General features: G+C 36.6%; 1 protein-coding gene across 3 annotated transcripts in view; it reads left to right on the top strand.

The window, feature by feature from the left end:
• The window catches only part of LOC124296725 (prolyl 4-hydroxylase subunit alpha-1), a 141,545-nt gene that overhangs the window by 40,334 nt on the left and 80,048 nt on the right, over positions 1–21,163 (top strand). The gene's annotated exons all lie outside the window — the stretch shown is intronic.

The raw sequence follows: 21,163 nt of genomic DNA, 5'->3' as shown, positions 1-21,163 counted from the left end.
AACCCATAATAGGCCAGGTATTGAAATGTTTGGAATAGAAATTACCGTTTCTGAGAATATTTGAAAATTTTAAAAGAGGTCCTTTTTAAAATCGCTCTAAATATTTATAAATAATTGAGCAGTCGAATGAAAAATCTGAAAAACTTCAGGGTACAGTTTCAGATTTGGGACAATAGCAGAAACAATTTTAAACAAGGTTAGAAATGGCGAGGAACAGACGTTGGACGTGTTCTAAACATTTTACCGAAAAAGAAGAAAAACGTCGGCAAAAGTCGGTGAAATTTTGGGGAAAAAATATACCTACCTACTTCTTGACACCGTATCGGTGCCGATTAGTCGCTATGCTAATCGGAGTCGCCGCGTCTTTTATGGTTCGTAACGGTTGCGGCGAGGCTGTGAGATCCGATCCTCGATGGAACAAGCGATAATTTATTCCTTCAGGGGCAAGAATAGACGCGGGGGTCGTAAACGATGTGAACACTGCATAAAGCATCCACGCATCCCTGCTCGGCTGATAAATGAGATTAACGCGGTCACAGGTGGCGGCGAGATGCCACGAAATTGTGATCCTGACTCAGGATTACTCGAACCGTCGCGACGCCGGAACAACGGTTGCGTCGTGTCTCTTTCTTTCGCCTTTTTATAGTCACACCTCTCCTAATTATACCAATTCGATTAACCGCTATTGCCCAGATCGATATTCGGATCGGACAATGGCGGCTTGATTGTCATCCGCAGTTTTCGTTTAAATACAAGAGAATCTAATTAAACGGGGGGACAGATGATACGAATGGCCAGTGGACAGCCGTTGGTTATAAATCTTGTGAAAAATGACACGCGACCATTTAAAGACGTATCGGGCGTACAGTCAGGTCCAAAATGGCGCGAAAATAGTCACAAATGGTTAAATAAAGGTTCGAAACCGCGATCGATAATTTAGTTGAACTTGATTCGGAAAGGTCCAGAAATAACATCAAAATACTAAACTTATAAAAACATCCCAACTTCCGATTATTAACAACATCGGAGAAATCACGCTATTGTTCAATTATTTCGGTGAAAAATTCGGAGGATTCATCCGATTCTAATAAAAAAAAAAAAAAAATACTCTTGTTATCATATAACATGAAATCTCTGCAATTTGTACGTGATACATTTTTTCCCCAACTCGTCAGCCGTAACGAAATCGTATGTAAAATCATTATAAATTATAATAAGATTCTTCCAGTTGCAATTCTATATTTTTCGAAATTCAAAACTAAAAATGCGCTTCTTCATCGCCTCGTGATCGATTATGAATACTTTGTGTGTCTGAAATATGTACCAATTACTCTAATTAAGCAAAAATTTGTATTATATTCTTGATCAGAACCACTCTAAATGACTGTCAGAATTTCCTCCAATAATTCATTCGGTTCCGTCAGCCAAGATTTAGTAATTTTAACTAATTATTCAGTCTCATTATTCGAAATTTACATCAATTCTAACAAAATATTATCTTACTTGACCCGATCATTTTTTTATTCGAATGATATGAGACTACAACGAAGAAAATAGTTGCTTCAATGAACGATTGAAACACTACACTGAACTGAATGTTCAGTTAGTTGTAACCAGCTGCGATTCTTTCGATTAAATATTTAGTTTCGTCAACTGAGATTTTTCGAAACAAACAGAACACGATCCTTGCTTGGTCAAATATTCGTTGGATATTCAAATCGATCAAATGATTTTTCAATAAATACGTGACAGGGGTCGTGGAACTAATTGTTTTTTCGTATCAACATCGTTCTATTTAATTCAAATGGTTATTCATACGAAAGTCTTTTTTTTTTTATTTTTCATTCAGTCCACGCGACTCAGAGATTGTTGTGTCGACCCGATATTAACTTCGCCACCCTCAACCGCCGCATATGGTCGATTAAAACGAACATTTCAGTTTTTTTCATTCGGTTCAACGATTCTTTTACTCTTGGTGTAATCGAACTCGAGCGAAAGATTTTTAACCTTTGTTATATGACTTTTCGACCCGACTGTAAATTCCATTTATTTTCGTAATCGAACATCGTTTGGATCACGTATCGAAACCTTCAGCGACGCTCACACCAAATTCCGGAATTGCCAAGGTTTTGCTTCAGACGTTATCGCTGTCGTCGCAGTTGCAGACGTGAAACTGTCGAGTGAAACGTTGAGTGAATATCTTGAAACGCGCATGAATAATTTATGGGTGACGTGCTCGATGCCTCAATGTCGATAGCTGAACGTTCGGGGAAACGTTTCGGTTAACGTAATCCGACGTAACGCGGCACGGTACAATCAGTAAATATTGAACGTTTGCTCTATCCTGTTTCCTGCACTCTTGGCTCAGACTCTCGTGACTCGCCAATAGATTCTCGCTAACGAGCCAATCGTCTAATCGAACGTGTCTCTCGGCAGTTTTCCATTTGATTCGTTCATGTGAAATCCGCCGCGTATAATTTGGGTATTTGCATGGGTGCATTTTGTTTTAATTTTTTTATTTTTTTTTTTTTTTGAAAAAAGTATCGCCCATTGAAAAAGCAAATTTTTTTTAAGAACTTTGGAGACACAAGTCGGAGACATATTTTCACGAAATTCTAAACATGTTCAGAGGTAAAATTAACGCGAAAGTTACTTTAGTCGAAAAATATTGTGATCAGTTTTAGGTGATGGATTTGAAGATCGGTTGATCTGGTTTCCCACAAAAATTAACGTTCACTTTGCGTGTACTCGAAGACCACACGCAGGTTTCGAATTTTACACGGCTGTAGTTCGGAATATTATTCACGTACACAGCCGATCGTTGAATGTAACAATATTACTTCAACAACAAATTTCGAAGACGCCCCAGTTCTTTCAAAATACTCCCCCTTCTTTGTACAAGTCGCTTTAGCTCCTCTCAACGGACTCGATTACTTTACTTCCGTTGCGGCTTGGAAAGAAGTGGTGGGAGGCTAATATCTGTAAGATGAAAATGATCGGTAAACTTTAGTTGCGGAATTGGGGGATCCGCGATATCATCGCGTCCCGGTGTCCTCAAAAAGATATTACAGTCTCTTCCAATCGCAACTGTACCCAAAAATATTGTCTATATATCCTACGACTTACTGAATTTTCAATATTCTGGGATGAAAATTGAGTGAATAACTTTGAAGACACGAAGTGATAAAAAAGAAAAGAAAAAATATAGAGATACTGCGCGATGAAAGAAGGGTATACGTATATTTGACTTAGTGAGGTTGAATTTTTCGGAAAAAGAATGAAACAACGATTTTCACGATGTTTTATCATTTATCTTGAATGAAAAGAGATACATACATTCAATGTTTTTCCCTTGGCATTTACGGTAAAAATGCCGTGGGATCACTTTAACCCCCATTTGCAGTCCAAGGGTTAAAAGCGTCGAAACGCGGTGAATAATGATCGTCTTTTAGACGGGATAAATAAGTTGGAGATGAATTGGATCAATTGTCGAATACGTGCGGCAATCGGCGAGCGTCAGCCCCCGTAACTTTGAAAGTAATACAATCGAATTGGCCAGTTTACGTGTTGTACAACATCAACTACCCCGTTCAACACGCGCGCGCCACTTCTTGACGTGTTTAAATTTGATTTAACCATCGACCTCGGCACAAATCAAATTATCTATATAGGGGAGTATTCCCAGTGGTTGAGCGTTACTCCCCTCGATGAAATTGATGCGATTTCCGACGAGCATCAAGCCTCGCTTCAATCCCCACGGTCTGCAAAATTTTATATGCATGTTCGCACCTTTCTAATTTGAAACGACCACCATAAGTCGGGTTGATTCATTTTTTTTTTTCTTCTTGTTTTTGAAAATTTCACATATTCGGATAAAAAATTGGCACACTTATGCAGTTATTATTTTTCTACTTGACGTTGGAACTCGGGAGGTTTGTCACTTTGAAATTCTTGCTGCTCAAATATGAAGCGTCACGAAAAATCCTGTATTGTCTATAATTGTTAGGTATTCTTTTTGTGAATCGTTTCTCATAATTTGCCCAAAATTTGTTATTAATCAAGAATATGATTCGAGACTTGCACGTTTGTAACGCGTTAGGTTGGTGAAATATTCTTAGCCAAAATCATGAAAAAATATCCTTCAAAGCCAATCTGCACTAATTCTAATAATAATAAAATTCACCCCCTCAAATATTCGTCAAGCCGATGAAAATATAATTTATACATAATAACGTATCACATTCGTTCGAATTGTGCAAGAGAATAATGAACGAATGAGGTCGAAATAGCATGGCATTGATATAACGAATGCTGTGAATACTGTGATGCGAAGCCGTGATAAACTTGGACATAAATACAGAGAGGTTTCAGCGGAAGAAAATATTGAAGAATTATAGATCGTCTCTCGTGAGAAGAAACCTCGACGCTCCTACGCGACAAGAAATATTGGAATAATATGCGAATCCATAGCAAATCGTGTTACAAACACGTTCCGTGGACCAAAAGTGTGAATAACGGTGCGTGTCTCTGTTCACCGTTTTTCTGGTTTTGAATCAGCGATTTTCACATTACATAGAAATCACTTCTCCAGAGCAAAAGAGAGAGAAAAAAAAAAAAAAAAACCAACGCATAATCTTATACCTGACAAAACTAATGCGCTAGTACGATTCAAATAAACAAGGTAACGGAATCGGATTTGTTTCCACAATAATTTTCGTAATCCATGGTGATAAATAATTAAAATATCGAATGTCCTCTGAATAAGCTGCTCTAGGAGAGAATCTATGTGAAAATAAATGAACGTAATTCGCGTTGATTTTTGGAAAAGTCTTCAAGTTGAAAAGACGCCAAACGAATCGGGTTTTTTTTACCTATAAATCCGAGGCTGATTCACAGGGTAACGAACCTTTCGACGTAGACTCGAACGTACATCGTTGAATCTGAGACGCTGCTGTAAGACACACCCCGTGTATTATGTACGAGTACATTATCCGTACGCGTTCAGAATAGCTGAGTGCACGAAATACGCGGGTCTAATTATATTGTCGGCTACGGTGTATCATTGCGTGTATCTTATTTCGCGAATGCGCTACACGAAGTTCTACTCGTAGATACAATGTCTGTTCTGCCTTACACCGTTACGTACATTCAGCCGTTGCTTGCACGCCTCGCAATATCGTCATTCTGCACTTGGGAGTTGGTTCGCAGGTTAACGACGAGTCAAAGAATCCGCTCTATTCGCAAAGAAATATTTCGACTACTTTTCCCGCTCCGCGTTGCGTCATCTTTCGCTTCTGAACGCGAATCGAGGCCAGACGAGATTCGTTCCTCAGATCCATGAAGACGACACTTATCGCTATGCTCTCCTCTCTTCGTGTTTCGATCGTATCCGCTTCTGTGTGATACAACGTACCTAATTCCTCCCCCGGGTTCTCGGACGCAACGCTTACGCATAAATTTTTTTATTATACACAATTAGCGATATCCCTGATATTTGAGGGACGAAAAGTTTGCTAACACTGCCAATCCTGGCTCAGTACCGATATGCGAGTACGGGGATCAGGCTGAAGTTGGTAACGTTGATACAACGAACCATGGAGTAAAAAATCGTCAGTGTTCCGCAATTTTAAAATGAATTCCAAGGAGTTGGATTTTCGGATTAATAGTGTATTTTATTTATAATGGTTTGTTGAATGATTTTTCTTAAACACGCATCGTTACAGTAACGAATGTCGTTCACCAACACCAAATCATCGCTGTCCCATATCCTGGGCATTCCCTGCACTGAGAAAAATCTCATTCTTTACAGTAACTAGAAAAATTCAGTAGAACAGGTATCATTAAAAAAACAGTTTGAATATTGTTGGAATTACGAAAAACGAGGTATCTTCCATCCTTTTTTGGTAATTGGACCTTTGAAATTTCCGAATTGTTGGAAATCTGAATACCGGAGCCACAAGTTTCCGAACTGAAAGAGAATTCAGTCTTAATTCACCTCAAATAACCGGAAAGATATTATTATTGTGATCAACGTGCTGAAATGCTAATTTAACTAGGGCGGTTACGCTATTCCTGAACTACGAAACTTAACCGAGCGCTTCAAATTTATGAAACTCATGCAAATACCAACCGGTGTTGCACAAAGATCCCGCACAGACTGCGATTTAACGAGTGCCTGAATCCTCGTTTCATTCTCATTATCGTAGCGTATAACAAGTGAATGTAGGCAGTGCAAGTAAACAAAAGAAAAATTTTATCCTTGTCTGCAAGTCTTGTTTATTTCAAGCCGAGTTATTCGTTTTTTCAAATCTTTTCCCACTGTTAGGCTGTTTTATTGCCCGAATTTACGCGAAGTTCCAGACTTCCTGGTAAATTTGCAACTTGTATAATCACGCATGTACCACTGAACGTAGAAATCGCGATGTTTGTTCATCTTGTAGATACAATTTTGTAACAATTGTTTCCACGGATGCTCAACTCCTAAATCTGATGAATATGCATGTAGGCACCGAAAGACTTCTTGTTACTTCTTGAGTATGTGGAATATAAACCGTAATTCAGATTCCCAATCAGCAACCCAAAAAACTTATAGTTTGTGTAAAGGGGTAACTACTTTCTCGCAAATGAATTATTCCTTCAATTTTTACAATTTTTGTTCAATCAATTTGTTTCTAACAATAATAATATACATTATATCGCAATTTAATAATTACTTTCGAGTATTGGAAACCTATTGGTATACTATCAGAAACAGGAAAAACCCGTAAAGAAATATGTGAAAAAGTTCTCTGAATATACGAGAAATGCATATAAAATAGGCGGTAAAAATACTTACCATTATGAGTCAAGGGTATAAGGTATTGAAGCATTAATTGTTTTCCTTCGAAAAAAGGAAAATATTTCCACTTTACATAATTCTTACCTTTTCAATCGAACACCTGACACAGAACTGTCGATTGTTATTGTTCACGTGGAGGGCAAAGCTTTTCCGGAAAATAATTCCACTGCGATAAAATCTGTATTTTTCAAATTTGTCAAGAAAAAAAACTTACCCCAGCTCTCGAATAGTGGTCTTTCACAAATTTTTTTCATGACATAATCGGTATCCTAATCCAATAAAAGTTGACAATCAGGCAAAAACGATTTTATGAAAATCTGCTTCAAGGAAACAGCACCAATTGTGGAAAACGTACAGAACCCGTAGCTAATAAAAAAAGGTGAAAGTTAAGAAGAATTACTATAAAGTACAACACTGAGAAAAATTTCATTTGTTATAGTAACTAGAAAAATTAAGTAAAACAGGTATCGTTAAAAAAACTGTTTGAATATTGTTGGAATTAGGAAAAACGAGGTACGCCTAACCATTTTGCGCTATCGTCGATCCTTTTTTGATAATTGCAACGCAAAATCAATTTGTTCGGTTTACTCTACTTTTTTAGTTAAATAAGGCTTTAACGTCAATTTATCGTTAAATTTTCGCAACAGTTACAAGAAAATATAGCAACAACGATCGTAATGAGAAGGAATAGCAACGGATACCAGACTTTCCGGTAACAGCTATAAAACTAATTTTCATTTTCTACCTAGAACTATATTTTCCGATTTTGGTAAAAAATGAAAATAGTCAAGAACCGAGCGGTAAGCGGAATTAAAAATTTCCCTCAGCGAGGGATATAAGGCGTAAAATCAAAGAAGGACGGAGATCAGTGGTTGGCAGGGGCAACTCGAATCGAGGTTAGTGGGGGCAGCCCGCGATTCGCTCGAGAAAAGCAACAGCAGAAGCAGAATCAGAAGCAGAAGCAGAAGCAGCAGCCACCCGTAACGGAAATCCGGGACGTCCGCGGACCGACTGCGTTCGCAATCGATAACGGCGTTTCAGAGGCTTCGTCTACGTTTGCGTTTCGTCTGGTTTCAAGCGAGAATCGAACCGTTTTCATTTCCGGTTAGGAAAATCTCTGATGGACAATGGGTGCCTAGTCGCCCTTTCCGGTCGTCAGCGCTTTGCTGGTCTACCGGAATGCGAGCAGTCGTTACACGTGGAACATCGAACTTTCAATTAGCCAGCATCGTCTGCACCCATCTCTCACCTCTGCATTTTTTCCACTTTTTGCCGTTGGGAGGAAAAGTTCCTCAAGTTTTTACTTCATTTTTTTTTTTCTCCAAAGTATCCGCGTCTGTTTTAATCCGCTAGAATCGAACGAACTTATCGCTATGGTCTGAACGAATCGGCTAATTAACATTCCTCTGATAATCAGTTGGCTTAACGAAGATGTCCGTTTTGACACGTCCTTTCAACGACTGAAGGACGGTTGTCCGTTATTCGCACGAATCAGGTACTATACGGTTGCATCTGGCAATATCATGTGGTTGAAGTTCGGAGAAATGTATCAGAGAAAAATGGGAACACCCGAATCATTCGAGGCTTGTAAAGTCGTAGAAAAACTGCACTGAGAGAAATTTTTAGTTCCAGTTACAAAATGAATTTTAGTTTTTTAGCTGTTACCGGAAAGTCTAGTATCCGTTACTATTCTTTCTCATTACGATCGTTGTTGCTATATTTTCTTGTAACTGTTGCGAAAATTTAACGATAAATTGACGTTGAAGCCTTGTTTAACTAAAAAAGTAGAGTAAATCTAACAAACTGCTTTTGCGTTGCAATTGCCAAAAAAGGATCGACGATAGCGCAAAATGTTTCGGCGTACCTCGTTTTTCGTAATTCCAACAATATTCGAACTGTTTTTGTAACGATACCTGTTTTACTGAATTTTTCTAGTTACTGTAACAAATGAGACATTTTTATTTTCAGAATTAATTGACTATATTCTGTGTCATTTCCTAAACCTTCAATAACAATTCAAGCAACAAAAGTTTGTGCTCATATTTCGTTGTGTTTCGATGTCACGATCTTCAACTTCGTGAAACTTGATATCAGGAATCTCCGAGCCCTAATAATTCAGAATTGAATCACACGGATCTAATATTGTTAAGTCTCCTCCGATAAATTTAGATATCTGTGGTGTGACGATCGTATTTCTACGAATGCTGGCAATATTTCCCGAGTTAATAATTTTTTGCGATTCGGAGTGACTTCTACAACAAAAAATTCCAAGAGCACATCCAGAAGAATTATTTGCTCGAACGTGAACCTGCCAGACAGTTTATTTACCCGTCGAGTGTCACTCGACCCTCCACGCGTCCACTTTCTCTTATATTGCTGGCCAGATTTTGCTGCAAATGGAATACAAGGGTTCGGTAAATGCACGGTTCAGCCGTTGAAAATCGTCAAATGTTACCATGAAGTTTGAGTGACCAATATTTCTTCCACCGACATTCGTATTCAATTCGTTTGCTATTTTTCCACTCTTTTTTACGACTTCCAAATTTCATTTCATCGCAAACCCGTGGCTAAATTTTAACGAATTATCTTTACTCTGAATCAGTCCTAATCCTTTCTTCCCTAGTTCCATAATCCCAATTCCATCCGTGCTTCTGTTAATATTTTACTCAAATTTTCACTAATTTTCCATGCTACGATAACTCGCCCACTTGAAGTTGAGGATGTGTTCTGTCACCGGTTCTACAGCAAAGCACGAGCCCCGTTTCTCGCTAAGGATGGAAAGTAAGATACACAGGGCTTGTTTATGTTTACGCTTGTCTCTCCTGTTTAAGCCCTAAACTCTTGATTCCTGCCTCCTTTATTATGAGTTAGGAGCCTCGCCTCGAAGAAGTGCCTCGAGTAGATATACCTAACGCTACGTTTTTTTTCTCTGTGCTTTGAGCCAAGGATCAGGAAGCCTTCCACGCTCCCTCTTCGCCTGCTGCAATTCGAAAAAGCTGAGAAATTTAATATCCTGGTCATTTGACGCAGGGAATTCTCTTCGAACCTGCGGATACTCGGTCGACGTTGTTTTAAAATAAAATATATATTTTTCTCGTTCAAAAATTAGTTTCATCTTTTCGTGACAATAATACTCCAACATCAGCTGTTTGACAATTTTTTTTTACCAAGCCTCAGGCACGTGAAGATAAAACTTTCGTTTAAAACGCGTGAAATTTTCGGACAGATCAGTATCGATGGTTTTATCTTTGTTCGAATTAAAGTAACGACTCGATCCAAGTGTGAATAGGTGGCTTCCACTAACAGCGACCTCAGAGATATAAATGGGAAGTAATTCGAGTTAGTATCGATTTCCGAGACATCCGCCACGCTGCACACTGCAACTTCATTTTCACGCCCTCGCAAACACCAGGAAATTAATCCTGCATCACCAGGTGAAATTTAACCCGTGTGACTCCGGCTACTTCAAAGTATTACTATAATCTGTACGTAATCGTTTAGCAACGAAGAAAACGGAATCGAATCTCACAATTGTGCCGGAATCTGAAGGTATAGGGGTGATCGGGACGAAGATCGTTATTCGAATGTAAATTTTTTACTACCTACTTGACTGTAATAGTAAAAAAAAAGTATTCCCACTTCTGAGCTGTGAAAATAAAATCTCACTCAATTTTTGTTACCTGCCTCACTTTTGCTCCGGCTTGTGATATGAATAAGTAATCAATTTCATTTTGTCAAATAGTTTTTACCTCGAGCATTCGGAAATAATTTTTTCTGCAAAATTTTGCTTCATCTCGTTCGTTGTCAAGATTAATTACAAGTGGATTATCTTTTGGATTGTCCGGTGGTAGGTGGGTGGTGGAATTTGTTTCCACATATAAATTTTCATGTAGATGTTGGGAATACAAATGTAGATTTTCTTATTTCTCTAAAACTGTCGCCAGCTTTCGGCAATCAATCAATGCACAGAACATATATCTTTTTTTGTATCACTGAATTTTAGAACAAGGTTATAATTCCGGAAATAGTTCAACCGTCTTACTGATTCTGCGTTATACCGATTTATCAACTTCAACCCTTTGGGTAACACATTATTGCGCTGAGCCAACTTTTGTACGAATTTGATTACGAATCTGAAATCAGATTCTGAGAATTCAATGTAGCGGATCCAATATGGCGGACGAAAATGTCAAACTCAATCAAATCCGGTCGAAAAACTCTATTGAGAGGTTTTCGGGATCGCTGATTAGATTCGCCATTTTGAATTTTCAATATCTGATTTCAGATTCGTAATCAGCGACCCTGAAAACCTTTGCACAGAGTTTTTGCTTCGGTTCTGATCGAATTCGACCGCCAGCGAGTATGTACGATATTACGATTCCATTTTAGCATTTCCCAACAGACTGACAAGCAGCATCGGGGAAATTTAATTGATACTCAAGTACTTGCGATACCACGCGGCTCAACACAGCACATTATATCTGTAGATGTGCCTACATACACACCTTAGAGTGGTGGTAGAAAACCGGAATAGCCGATTGATAGCGGTACAAAAATATCGAATTTTCAAAGACGCGAAAATCCAGTTCGTAGAATTATAAAAATGTCGAAAATTCAAGCACAGAAAATTGAAAATACGGTAGATCGAAGTACAGAAGGACAAAATATAAAAAGGTCGAAACATAGAACGGCAAAATCTGCATATGATTCTAAGTATTATATTATTCAGACAAGTTACGACGATTCTACATTTTGTCATCCTATATTCTGATATTTCTATTTTTCTACTTCTTTACACTTCGAGTTTCTTCATTTTTTAATTCTACAAATCTGATTTTCGCTTTACAAAAATTCGAAATTATGGCTCTCGTATTTCTTGATCGTTCTATATTTTTTTAAATTCTATTCCCGACTCGACTGTAATGTTAACTTTTTTGCCTGAAAAGTGGGACGAAAGTGGCATATTATTCCCTTTTAACGCATTTTGCGGGAATAATCTTCGTCTTTATTCCCTTATAACATAATCTAGTATAATCACTTTACGTACCGAAGCTCAAATGAAAATTGACGAACGTTCATTTCATCATTTACAAGCTCGACATTGACTAATGTCTTTGAATTGAGCCGAAGAACTTTGCTCGTTTACAAACCGGTAAGAAAATCACAGGGAATTTGTATGAATTATACGATAAAGACACTGAGATTGTTGCATCGTAGATACAACAAGTACTCGAATTTTAAGTAAAAATGTGCGAGTTTCGCACAGCGGAAAAACTTGATCGAATCAAGATGTTGTGCATCATGCGAATAGTTCTTTTTCCAGTTGAGTCCCTTGGGCAAAATGTAAATTAAAAGTGAAAAAAAAACAATTCAAAGCAGGGATCATCTTTTAGCAGTTACGATTAACGGTGAAAAAAGTTCAACGTATAGCCTCGTCGAATAGAAGCAAAAAAGCTCAACTTCTTTGCAGCCCGCACCGCCGTAGATATTCTTGCTTGATACACGATAAGTCGATTAGCATAATCGATTCATTGCTTTGCAAGTATCCATGCCGAGCATCTAGCGAATCTTTTTTTTCTTCGCCGTCATTACCGAACGAGCTTGGATGTGTTTTTTTTTTTTTTTTTTGCGGAAATTGGCGAATGCGCAAAGTTTGTTTTACTCAACTATTCTGAACTTTTCATTCGTAAAAAACGAATAAACGAAGCACGTGTTACGATATTTGCGTGATACACGAAAATTGCCTGATTCAAAAATATTGTGCCAAAACGCTGTTTCCATTACTATAGTATTCCAGGGTTTGCCGACTCGCATTGGCTGCTTCGTCTTTACTTTTGAAAACTTTCTTGCATAAATAAACGCAGCTAAATTGCTGAAGACACAGCTCAGAATGGTAATCGCAAGCTGTGCATTTATTAAACGCTCCTTGCGTAAATTAAACATGATAATTATTACCATACTTAATTCGAATACGACAGTCTGAATATCGTGTTTAAATTGTTCGTCGCACTCCATCCGGACAGGTTATCCACTTTAAACGACTCTATTATCTTTCGGTATTCGATTGCAGTAATTTTCTGTTAGTTTTTTCGTTCTGACAAGGAATATCCCCAAATCCGACTTTGAGATGAAACGATCTAAAGAAATTGCATGAATCTAGGAAATACCTCGACTTTATTGAGGAAATTTTAATTTCATCTTTAGTAAATATGCTTTTAAAAAGGTTCTTCTTCGTTATTTCAATTTCCCTGTAGAGAGTACATTTTACGAATAACTGACGATGATTTTTGATGTTATTCGTTCGGCTTGCTGTAGCATAGCAATAATCACCGTCTCGTTGAAAAATATAAAAAAGAAAAATGATTTGCAGCTCATATTTAAGTATCTTACATGGAGACATAGATTATAGAATATGATCCGTCCAGATTAAATGTGTTATAAGCCAAAAAATTAAATATGCAAAGTGCCGTCTTTCATACAACGAATGGGTATTAAGTAAATTTAAAAAAATATTAGCTAATGCAGTAATTGGACGTATTTCATTGTTATTGAGCAGGAGACGTGCAGATATAAAGTAAACTGCAGCTGTTGCGAATTTTCTATGGAGCTTTAAATACTGAGAAAATAATTTGAACCTTGTAGAGTGGGATAAAAAGAACACCACGTTACTTCGAAAATCAACTATGTAATACTGTAATACTGTATACGTATATTGAAACCCTTGTATGATAAATAGAGTCGTCAAAGTACGAGCCCAAAGATTTTGTCTCGTTAACAATTACAGTCGAATCAATAGAAATTTCTGCGGTACGTTAGTTGAAGAATTTTGTTCAATGTAGATAATCCCAAGTTTTACATTCCTTCCGGAGACTGTGCGAACATATCCTGTACGAGAAGTACTGTCCTGGTTCGAGCAAGAATTTCAGAAGTTTGGATTATCAGCAAAAGCCCCCCTCAAGATCGGAGGTTGATGAGGAAACGAAAACTTGAAAGGGGTTAAACTTGTTAACTCGACAGAATTAAAGTTTTCTGTACAAGCAAAAGTACGCTCTGCGAGCTGTATTGATATGGCACCAAAAATCTTTGCAACTCTCAACTTTTCCCGTTACGTTGAGAAAAATTTCATTTGTTGTAGTAACTAGAAAAATTGAGTATAACAGGTATCGAAAAAAAACTGTTTGAATATTGTTGGAGTTACGAAAAACGAGGTACGCGTAATCATTTTGCACTATTGTCGATCCTTTTTTGGCAATTGCAACGCAAAATCAGTTTGTGAGGTTAAATTAGTGAGCATTAAATTTTCGCAACAGTTACAAGAAAATATAGTAACAGTGATCGTAATGAGAAAGAATAGTAACGGATACCAGACTTTCCGGTAACAGCTAAAAAACTAATGTTCATTTTACACCTACAACTATATTTTTCGATTGTGGTAAAAAATGAAAATAGTTAAGGACTGAGCGGTAAACGGAACTAAAAATTTCTCTCAGTGTAGTTTTCTCAGCTTACGATGATAACTCACACCTTTTATCGTGCGATGATTTGTATTGACTCGTTGAAACATTGTCCGTACGATGATGCTGCGATGTAGCGCACGGTTTAAACTGTAACGACATGTCCTATAATCAGTGTACATTACGCTAATTGACCCGATAGTGACGTGGGTAATTAATCACAACCAATTAGTGCAACTTCACAATCGTTATGTGCGCAAAGCGTGTCTATAAGCGTCACTGAAGCCTCTGGTAATTCACGGAATTTCAAAAATCAAATGGCCTGTGACATACTTGATTTACTCCCGGATTCAAATTCTTGGAGATAACCGGTTGATCCAAGGAACCATTGCAGATGGGGGTAAAAATCCTGAAAGATCAAAAAGTGGGCTGGTCGAAAACCCGAAGTTTTTGAGATAGGAATTTTAAAATAAGGAATGATGAGTGTAACGAAATTGGGATTTTCGATAAATTATCCAGTGGAATAACTGTTTTCCCAAAAGTTCATTTAATCAAGCTCTCTTTTATCCCAACAAGTAATTTAATTACAGTCTGCATTCCGAATGAATAAAACATAGACTGTGAATACATAGAAGAATGAAAGTTCCAAAATTAAAAATTGTGAGCTGCTAATACTTCGACCAGCCAATATTCCAAAAAAATTATTCGTTGAAAATCGAAGTTCTGATGGGGCGAAATTTTGATCCGCAAAATGCCGAAGGACCAGAATTCCGAACGGACGAAATACCGAATCTCCAGAAAATTTGGGATTCATAAAATTCGTCAACTCGATGGTAATTTTATCAAGATTATCTGTGTCATCAGAGAAAAAAAAAACGAATTCGAAAAGGGCACGAGTCTGACATTTCACAAGGCAACTTTTTGACCGTTCGGTACTTTCGCAATTCAATATTTTTCCCTTCGTAATCTTGCCTATTCTTAAGAAAAAAAAAAAAAAATTGGGTACAAATTTATTTATACATTTTTGCGTTCTCAATTTTTAATTTTCTACAAGACAACTTTTCGTATTTATGGTCTTTCTACTTTTTTAACTTTCGATAATTTGACTTTCGAGATTTCGAGTCCCGTTGACTTTTTAATCTTTCGAATTTTTGTACCCAACTCGCTTTTAGATCGAAGGCCGGAAATCAATTACCTCATTATGCACACTCGACGAAGTGCGACTATGCGTCAGTGATGACTGCAGGAATAGTGGGGCGATAATATAAATTTAGAAGAACGCGTATTAAACAAACTTCAGGTACAGGTCCTTTGAAGTTCTCATTCCGTGAAAATGTTTAAATCTCACCTAAATAAATATTGTACATTCCGAAGCTTGCAAATATAGGTATTGTAAAGATGCAACGCGATGAGATCTTTAATGTTAGTTTGAAAAATGTGATATTTGACATTCGAAAGTGGTTAATTTCCAAGTAAATTTCGGAAATCACTCAGAAAATGAGACTCACAATCAAGTCAATTGAGCAACTTCAGTCGAAGCATCGTTGCTGGTTCGTACGATTCATCATAATTTTCATTCATTTCACGAATCTTGGATCAAGAGACAAACTCTGCTAAATGCCACGTCAATTACTCTTCAGCTCTAATAATGCCTTGTCATTAATTTTCAGGAATAACCTTCCGTGCTCCAAATCTTTACGTATATCGAGAGGTGAGTGGCTCATGGATAGTCACAGGATGCATTCAATTTCTTTATTCTCATTCCACTTGTAATCTTTTCCCTTTCGTTGTATCTGTTAAAATTCCTGGCCAAGGCTTCTAAGGAATGTACGATTAGACGTCGCGTGGTATTTTCAATAATCGGCTATGTGTGAGGCAATAGATAAGGTGTCAAACCGAAAGCGAGTCTATCCCGTGACATACGGTTCACTGATCACCATTTCACATGGATTGTAATGGTGAGAAAAATTTCATTTCTTACAGTAACTAAAAAACTTCAGTGTAACAGGTATCGATAAAAAAACTGTTTGAATATTTTTAAAATTACGAAAAACGAGGTACGCGTAACCATTTTGCGCTATTGCCGATCCTTTTTTGGTAATTGCAACGCAAAATCAATTTGTGAGGTTTGCTTTACTTTTTTAGTTAAATAAAGTTTTAACGTCAATTTATCGTTGTACAAACGTTAAATTTTCGCAACAGTTACAAGAATATATAGTAACAGTGATCGTAATGAGAAGGAATAGTAACGGATACTAGACTTTCCGGTAACAGCTAGAAAACTAATTTTAATTTTATACCTAGAACTATATTTTTCGATTGTGGTAAAAAATGAAAATAGTTAAAGACTGAGCGGTAACCGGAACTAAAACTTTCTCTCAGTGCAGCTTCACTCAGGAATGTAAACTGTTAACCAGTGGTTGTTGATGACCCCAGCCAAAAATTGCTTGCTTGTAACGAAGCAATTCTACATTTTCACTTGAATTTTTTTGGCTATTCACTCAAGTGTGTTTTGCAAGATAAAGAAGGTCGCAGCAACAATTTTGTAATTTTAAGGTAGTAATATACAAGTCATATTTTCAATCTGTCAAGTCACGACAATCTCGATTGAAAACCCTTAAATCACGAATGAGCCCAAGCTGCCAGCTAATCGTAAATGTTAACACGAGACAAAACGCTGTGATATTATTTCAAAGCGACACCGAATCCGTTATTGGTTTTACATTTGCAATGCATGTTTCATTTCATGATTTTCCGAATTATCGTTTTTTCATCTATGTTCAAATATGACGCTGTACAATGTGATTATTACGAACTTATTATTGAACGAATTGTCCAAATTTAAAATCAATTATACGTATGGTTGGTAGGGTATCAATTGAGCTTTGTTATAACAATGGACCCGGTTCAATACTTGAACAGGTTCGCGTTGATGGCGAATCGGGAACTCACTAATGAAAAAGCTACCTTTTGATGAAAATGAAGGACCTCGGCGTTACAACGACAGCACTGAAAGCCACGTTTCGGTGAATTATCCTTTTTTGCCCGCAGTAAGCGGATCCTCGTGAATCTCTTCAATTTTGCACATCCTTATCGACACATCCGTACAACGTTGGTTTGAGTTCCAATGTTCCAACTGCCGCAAGAACTATCTATCAACATACACACATCCATGTGCACATATCACAGTGCACGGAGTTCACTGAACTAATGCAGAGTTCACTAACACCATCGCCTTGCGCAGAAATAAATTAGAACCATGAACATGAATCATATTATACGTGTACCATTTCAAGAACCACCACCTCTATCAGAAACAACACATTAACATCTCTGTAACGCGTCGGCGTGACCACGATTGACTCACGATCGTTTTTAGGCGACCCTTAAGGAGATACGTGATCGAAACTTTATGATCTTTTAATTTGCTCGAAGTTTAAACTCATAACGAAGCTTCATAGAACAAGTGGTCTTCACTTTGCTTCAATCAATGTGCCATACGTGTCCAGATATTGTTCAAACTGAAGTGAAGAAGTAGGTTTTTCTTTTTTTTTTTTCTTTTTGGTGAAGTTGCTAGCAGTACAATTTTTGTCAATAAAGTTTCAAAAAAATGTGCCAATAATTCGCGATTCAATATTCATTTCAATTCATAAAAATTTGTGTGAAAATTGTCAATCGCGAATTATTGACACAATTAGGTGGTAAATTATTGAATCGCAATTTCCGCAGCAACTTTTGTTCCTTGCGCTTCTTTGACAAATAGAAAATTTTACCAAATTTTTACGACAAGTGTAGTGCTGCGGGGAGCTTTTTGATAAACACCATTTTTTGATGTTATTTCAATCGAATTCTTTTAGGAAGATTCATTACGAGTTTAAGTTTCAAGTAAATCGAAGAGTCATGCAGTTTCACTGATGCATCCCCATAAAAATACTTTCTTAAACACTTGATCTTCTACTTCTTGATTCTTACAATTAGACTTAATTTTCTTCAATCTTCATTTATCAGTTTGAATTTTTCATAAATTCATACCAAATTCATCCGTAGGTCATTTTATACAATTTCAATATAATTTAAAACCCTGGTATTCGAATTGATGGTAGTTTTCTACTCAAATTTAAGGCATGAGAGTTAGAGATAACATAAATGGTTTAAGAATTCTAAGGATTAGCAAAGTTCCGGACTTCACAGAACTGCATTATCAATCGATGTTATACTTTTGTTCACGATAATAATTACTAACTTTGATTTCTCAACTTCTTGTGCAACTTGTAATCTCTTTCGTTAATCCGTTATCCATCGTTGAAGTGATCATCGATATCTTGAATTGTTTTCTACGTCGCATCCATACTTCATAAAAGTATCGTAGTCATACATTATAAATCATTTTTATTTTTATTTGCAATTGATATAAAAAAAAAGTTGTTTTCACTGCGTTTTTTAAAATTGAAAATCGTATTCTTATCGAGTACTTCATGGATGTCTGTGTTAAAATAACTATTATATTCGAAAACATGAGAGTTTTCACATCAACAATCGGGAATTGTTAGTTTGAAAAGAGTTATTATTCGTTCTGGTTACTATCAATATTTTTAGTCAACTTTTACTACTTGTTTATATTACATACTCGGAAAATAAATCAGAAAAACAATACCTATCTATTATGAAACGAAGCACTAGTTGAGTTATTATCTATCACGGAACCGCAGCTACTGCACCGGAAAATTGCGAACCAAATGTGTACCGCGATATTGCCAAAGTTGCAAGTACCCGAATACTATAGGATATCGTATAATCAATTACTTGAAACGTTGGCTGACTGTATTATAAAATAATCGTGATATTTTCTCTTAATGTAATAACATTCGCATAAACTTTCATCATTTTAACCAAAATCTATTCATATTTTTCTTCAATATTTATGCCTTTCTTTATTTCTTCGTCCGTTCTTTTTTTTTTTCCTACACCATTCTTTTTTTGATACAACGTTCTTAAAAGCTTAAAATGAGTAATATGCTTCAGCGTTGAATCCTCAATATCAATTTCAAAACGGTATCCTTCCATGATCAATAAGAAACGGTATTGGACAACAAAGGTTCAGAAAAAATGTTTGTATGTGAGGCATTCCACCCGAAACCGACTCACGTCCTGACCTTCGCCATCGGCGACTTTATTCTCTTTTCAGCATGATGTAGAGTGTACAAAAAATCATCTTTTACCGAGTTATAGATTTTTTGAACCACTTTACTGCTCCCAAAGTCACGAAAACACAATTTTATAATAAATAACTCCAAACGATTGGCTTCAAGTGTTTCTCGTGCATTTCTGATTGAAAAAAAAAAAAAATTATGAGATCAAATGGAAGTCGGCAGGCTTTTGGTGTAAAAGCTACAGGCGAAACGAGTAATTGAAAAGTGAGAAAAATCGAATTAAATGTAGATTTGAAAAATACAAATTTATGTTCTATTCGTTTTCTGTCTGTTTTCAATTACTTGGTTCGCCTGTAACTTCTAAATCAAAAACTTGCCCACTACCATCTTGGTCCCAAAATTTTTATTTTTCAACAAAGAATTCACGAGAAAAATTTAATACAATCAATTAGGGTGTTATCGTATTTTTTTGAGCAGGGAAAATCAAACCCGTGATCCAAAGAATTTTAAACTCGGTCAAAGATGATTTATTTGTACACTCTACACCCTACTCAAGTATAAATAAAATCACTCAAGGATTCGGTGAGACGTAGGCTGGTTTGTGGTGGAATACCTCATATATTTTTAAAGGATTTGAGACAATTTCTAACGACAATTCAACAATATAAATTCAACGATTTTCTTAGAATTTAAAAATCTTACGTGGCTTCGTATTACGAAACTTCGTGCAGTTTAAAATTATTTCGAAAGAGTTTGTGTATTTTCAGAAGATTTCAAAGAATTTTAGAAAAATTCAAGGGATTTTGAAAAATTTGTCGAGGGTGAGCACCGGAATTCGAATGTAATTAAGCGGTTACACGGGTTCTGAAGGGCAAAAAGGAAACATGTTTTCTCTATTTAATTTTTTTTTTTTTTTTTCAACATAATTAAAAAAGTCACTTCATTCAAACTTTAAGCATGTAAAAGAAAATATTTTATAAAATTTTCATAGACGTAGATATCTTCCCGGTAGACAGGATACCTCGTGATACCTTTATTTGAAATTAAGAAATCAAAATTTTTCTTTTAGTAGACGATTATAGCTTGTCCTTGAACGAAGGATTCTTTTTTTGTGATCACAACTTATTTTACAGGGCAATACATGGTCTAGATTTTACCGAAAATCGTACTGTTTTGCATACAACTCGATCAAAACTTCAAATTACATTTTTGTTTCAAAATCCTTCGTTCAAGGACAAGCTATAATCGTCTACTAAACGAAAAATTTTGATTTCTTGATTTCATACAAAGCTATAATGGATACTTGTTTCACCGAAGACCAGTTCCGAACAGCTGAATTTTCAAAATGTTCGTAAGATAATTTTACAAAATGTCGTTCAAATAATTCTTTCTTCTTTCACACGTTCAAAAATTTGAATAAAATAGTTATTTTCTTATATTTTTGAAAAGTTGGAGAAAATATGTTGTATTTTATTTTTTTTTTTTTTTTTCGTTTTTTTGTTGCCCTTCAAAACCCCTCGCTCCGCACGAAATTCGACCCTTTTAGCAACCCAATATACGGAATGCCACTTTAATCCTCCGTTCCGACTGTATTTCAATTCTCTGAAACGACCACTTCGCGCACCGAGGCCTGGAAAAAAAAGGTCGAGAAACTGTGTTGCCAGCGGGTGCACGGGGTCAGATCAGGCTGCGCGACCATTGCCAATGCAAAACGTGGTAAC

This window comes from Neodiprion virginianus, chromosome 1, assembly GCF_021901495.1.
Source record: "Neodiprion virginianus isolate iyNeoVirg1 chromosome 1, iyNeoVirg1.1, whole genome shotgun sequence".
Lineage (NCBI taxonomy): Eukaryota > Metazoa > Arthropoda > Insecta > Hymenoptera > Diprionidae > Neodiprion > Neodiprion virginianus.
Note: the sequence above shows the minus strand (reverse complement) of the source record. Positions and strands in the feature narration are given on the sequence as shown.